This window comes from Rosa chinensis, chromosome 7 (assembly GCF_002994745.2).
Source record: "Rosa chinensis cultivar Old Blush chromosome 7, RchiOBHm-V2, whole genome shotgun sequence".
Classification (NCBI taxonomy): Eukaryota; Viridiplantae; Streptophyta; class Magnoliopsida; order Rosales; family Rosaceae; genus Rosa; species Rosa chinensis.
In genome coordinates this window covers 11449704-11454236 of record NC_037094.1, presented here as the reverse complement: position 1 = coordinate 11454236, position 4533 = coordinate 11449704, and the positions used below count along the sequence as shown (strand labels likewise).

Sequence of the window (4533 nt, the reverse complement as noted above, 5' to 3'; positions counted from 1 at the left end):
AAATGTGAGGAATTAACTATTAAAATACCACATTAAAATGCTCCTATCAAATTCCCCCACACTTAGCTTTTGCTAGTCCCTTAGCAAAACAAAACAAAAAAAATCCAAAACAGAACAAAGACTTGACAAAAAGCAAGAAAATGACTCTATTGCTCCTAACTGTTGTCTCAGAGACTCCAAACTCATGGCTTTCACGTTAAACACTTAATCAAAATCACAAAGATAATTCCATGGTTAATAAATATGTGACATTCATATGACTAAGCAAGATATGGAGAACTTAAGTTATACAGTGAATGATAGCATGTTTCGAACAAGTCCAATCCAAACTCACAGGGCATACTCTTGATTTTTCTCTCAGAAATGGCTATGCTTAAAAGCTTCACACTCAAGTATATGCAAGAGAACAAATTGTAAGGCAACAAACAGCTTGCATATTTCATCAATAAACACATTTTGTGAAGAATTTTTAAAGACCTCATGAAATGACTAAGTGCACAAATGGACCTAAACCATAAGCTCGACTGCGTAACTGACTCCACTAACCAAAGACTGCCCATCTCAAGGATCAAGTCAGCACTTAAAACAGGTTGTAATGGGGCTAAGCTAGGGTTTTCGAAATGAAGATTAAGGATACAAAAAATCCTAAGGACCTAGCAGAGCATATAAGGACCACCTTTTGTCATCATTTTTGTAGACCAAATATCATTGTTTTGGGCCAAACCTTCACTCTAACCAACATGGGAATGGACAAAGGCATAATTTTCAACTTTGAGCCTTCTACAAATTTGTAAGTCCAAAACCACACTTCAACATTTTCCCAAGAGTTTTCTTTTCAATTTTTCTTCTCTTTTGCCGCTTTTCTTTCTTTCTTTCTTTTTTTTTTTCAAGGCAAATTTTTTTTTTTCTTGGATTTTTCCCACCCCATACTTGTCTTTCATCGTCACCCCTACATACTATGTCATGCTCTACTAAGTCCTTAAGACAAGGGTAGAGATATCCTGTACTAAGCTCATGGTAGGGTCACTACTGCAAAGATAGCCTTTAATGACAGTTTTTTTATGGCATTTTAGCAAAAACGTCATCAAAAACTTTTTAATGACGTTTTCAGGTTGAAACGTCATGAATAATTTGATAGTAAAAGCTTTATGACACTTTTGAAACGCCATAAAATTTTTTAAACAACATGACGTTCCGAAAACGCCATAAAAAAAAATAAAAGATTGCATTTAACAAACGCCGTAATCATAGACTAATCCATGACGTTTATAAACGTCATACTAAAGAAATAATAAACGGCGTCCGTTAGACGCCATAATTATAGGCTAATCCATGGCGTTTGTAAACGTCATACTTGAAAAAATTTAATTTTTTTTTAAATTGCCCCCGCGCCCAGCCTATTTTCTTGTTCACACATTCCAATCAACTTTAATTTTCTTTTTCTTCTATTTTCTTCTCTGTTCTCGACTTCTCTCTCCGTCTCTCCCTCCCACAACCTTTTTCTTCTCGATCTGGAGCAAGAAGCAGAAACAACTCGAGTTTCATCCTCGGTCTCAATCCATCGTCTCTTGCTTCCTGAAGATGTTACGGCGAGGCCGATCCCCATGTCAAGTCACTGTTCTCTTGCATCAAGCAGAAGAAGAAGAGGCTGACTAGCTCTCTGTCAAAATTTCACAGGTTAAATCTGAAATATCTCTTGGGTTTTATTCCTATTGAGTATTTTCTGTGATTGGGTCTATTTGATTGAAAATTTCTTAGATTTTCTTCACGATGAAAATCCCTATGTGATTGGGTCTATTTGATATCTCATTGAAAATCCTCGACCTGAACTCCTCAATCCTCACTAGCGGCGCCATCTTATCTTCTTAATTCCTGTTTTTCGACTTCAGAGATTGAAGAAGACTCGGTGTTCTTTTCTCCTCCATAGCCAAGGTCCAGATCGATGGCCAAGGTCCAGATCGGTTGATGTAATTATTTCCTCTTCTCTGGGTTATCGGATTTCGTTTGAAATCCGAGTATGGTGCCATGGTGGTTGAAGTCTGAGCACGATCTCCGCCGCCACAGCAAGGACTAGATCGATTTATTTTTCTGAGATATTGGGTATGATGATGCATGAAGACTCGTACTTGATCTTCTGGGTATGGGTATTTCTGATGCCGTTTGCTATTCGAATCATGTGGTTTTTGTTAATTTCTATTTAATTTTAGGATTTGATTTTCTGGGTGTTAATAGTTTGATTTCGATCTTGGTTTGTCATGCATGTTGATGACTTGATTACAATAACAAAGCATGTTGATGACTTGATGGTAATATCTGTTTTTCTCTTGGTATTTTACAGGATAGTTTCTTTGCTAGTTTTTGCTGGGATGGGGAAATTACGATTGGGGCTGGATTGGCTTCATACCCAGTTGACACAGTGCGCAAAAGGGTGATGATGATGTTTGATATTTAATTTCATATTATTTCGCTGTCTGGGAATGCCTGAAAAATCGTAGCTTTGGTAATTAGTTTAGTTAGTTAGAGCTGTATGTATTGTTGATGGCATCAATTATATCAGAAAGAAGATGAGACTTGTTCGTGTTAGTTTTTTTATATTTGTTTCGGGGCATTTGTGCAGAGATAGACGAAAATTTCATGCTTTAGGCAAGAGGAGTTCTCTTCAGAAACCCTGAAAGCTGAGTACATTGGACACTTGGTGCCGGAGGAAGTAGTCAAGCTGGAATTTGATGGTTTGAAGGAGGTCAAAAGGGACTGGGGATTAACTCTTAAAGAGGTCATATTTCCTTGTTTTACCAAGTTTCATGTTTGTGCTATTTTCTTAATCGTTGAATGTCCAGTGGCTGCTGTTGAATAAAAGAACTGAATATTAAATAGCTTGTTTAGGTAGAGAGAATTTTGTATGACATATGATTGAGATTATTAGGTATGATGAATTGGGTTGAAGGTTGGGTTTTGGAACTGGACGGAGGTGCTGATCAAAAGATAGAAGGCAATAATGCTAGTGCTGATGATGCAATCATGCTTGACAAGGATGACTATGTATCTGAAACAAATGCTACGAACATTGTAAGTCTATGGTTCACTTATATGGATAATAGATGGAATACTTGCATGATATGTATAGATGGTTACACAATATAACAGTATAATTATATAAAGTCCTTAAGAACATATGTAGCAGAAAGCAACTTCGCTACCACATTTTTACTTCTTGAAATATCATGTCAATCTTGTTTGATAAAGCTCTTTGTCTGAAGATGTTATTTGTTATTCTTTAGATTAGCTCTTTGTATATGTGCTTGTTACGTGCTTGTTTCTCTGTTTTCATGTTTTTCAGCATATTAATCTTTTGGGTTTTTAAGCTGCTGGTAAATATCCTTACTTTCCTGGCCAAGAACCCACTTTGCCTGGGGATATCGATTTGTTGCTTCAGGTATGGCTTTCATGAACCTCCCTATGTGTTTCTTGCTTAATCCAATGTACTTGAAGTTGAAGTTCTATGGTTTTTGTCTTGTCATGCATCTCCACTAGTATTCCAATTATGTCTTACCCTCTATTATTTTTCTTTTCAATTTTGTTTGTTGCTCATTTAGAATGCGGTCATTCTCATAAGTAAAATTTTTGTAGTACTTCGATTAATTGATGTCATTCTGCAGGTAGTACACATATTTCAAGTGTAGTTGCCCTTTGAGAAATTATTTATGTTTGACAAATAAACAAAGTTTTAGTTTTCTTTCCTGTACATTGATTAAGATTTAGGAATAACTTTGGAAAGAAGCCCAGATATGTTGCGAGTAATGTGTGTTTTCTTTGCTGGCTTTCTTGCCTTGACTATATATTTTGGATGCAGGGGGAAACAAGCTCGCTGGGAGAGAACATTTCTTTGTCTGCATCAGGGAAAACTGGTGAATACAGCATGCTATAAATGTCAAGAGCAGTTGCTATTCTCCATTCCATATACTCTGGTTTAGCTAGTCTAAAGCAACCTGTGTTATCTTTTTTTTTTCCCCTAAGCTTACTTGTTTGAGAATTTATTAATAAAATTTACAATGACGGAAGTATTCTAGATTGGATATTTCTGATTTTATTGATTCAGAGTTACATAGTAATAGAATTTTATCATAGTAAGGTGTAATATTCTAGCCAATACTATAATTGATTTTCTGCATTTAATCAGAAAATCAATTTATCTATTTTTTTTTTAAAAGTTGGAAAAAGTTTCATGGCGTTTAAAAAACGTCATGGAAATATTTTTAATGGCGTTTTGGAAACGTCGTTAAAATATTTCAATGGCGTTTTCGAAACGTCATTGAATATCTTTGATGGCGTTTTCAAAACGTCATTGAATTTCTTTAATGGCGTTTTCAAAACGTCATTGAATTTCTTTAATGGCGTTTTCAAAACGTCATTGAATGTTTTTAATGGCGTTTTCAAAACGTCATTAATTTGTCTAGGAAAAGACGGCGTCGGTTATTACGGCGTCTGGGGATGGCGTTTAAAAACGCCATTAAATGGTTTTTATGACGTTTTTCA

The 4533-nt window shown here is 35.6% G+C and overlaps 1 long non-coding RNA gene across 5 annotated transcripts; it reads left to right on the top strand.

The window, feature by feature from the left end:
- Positions 1–1013: 1013 nt before the first annotated feature.
- Positions 1014–4122, top strand: LOC112179231. Of its 5 annotated transcripts, none has more exons than XR_005803304.1 (6): positions 1206–1677; positions 1890–2138; positions 2339–2500; positions 2618–2773; positions 2924–3433; positions 3851–4122. It is a non-coding gene; the product is annotated as an uncharacterized LOC112179231 (long non-coding RNA). The 5 variants fall into 5 exon arrangements; XR_002927694.2 differs by having other exon boundaries at positions 1218–1677; positions 2618–3066; positions 3338–3433; XR_005803303.1 differs by having other exon boundaries at positions 1014–1677; positions 1759–2138; positions 2618–3433.
- Positions 4123–4533: the final 411 nt, after the last annotated feature.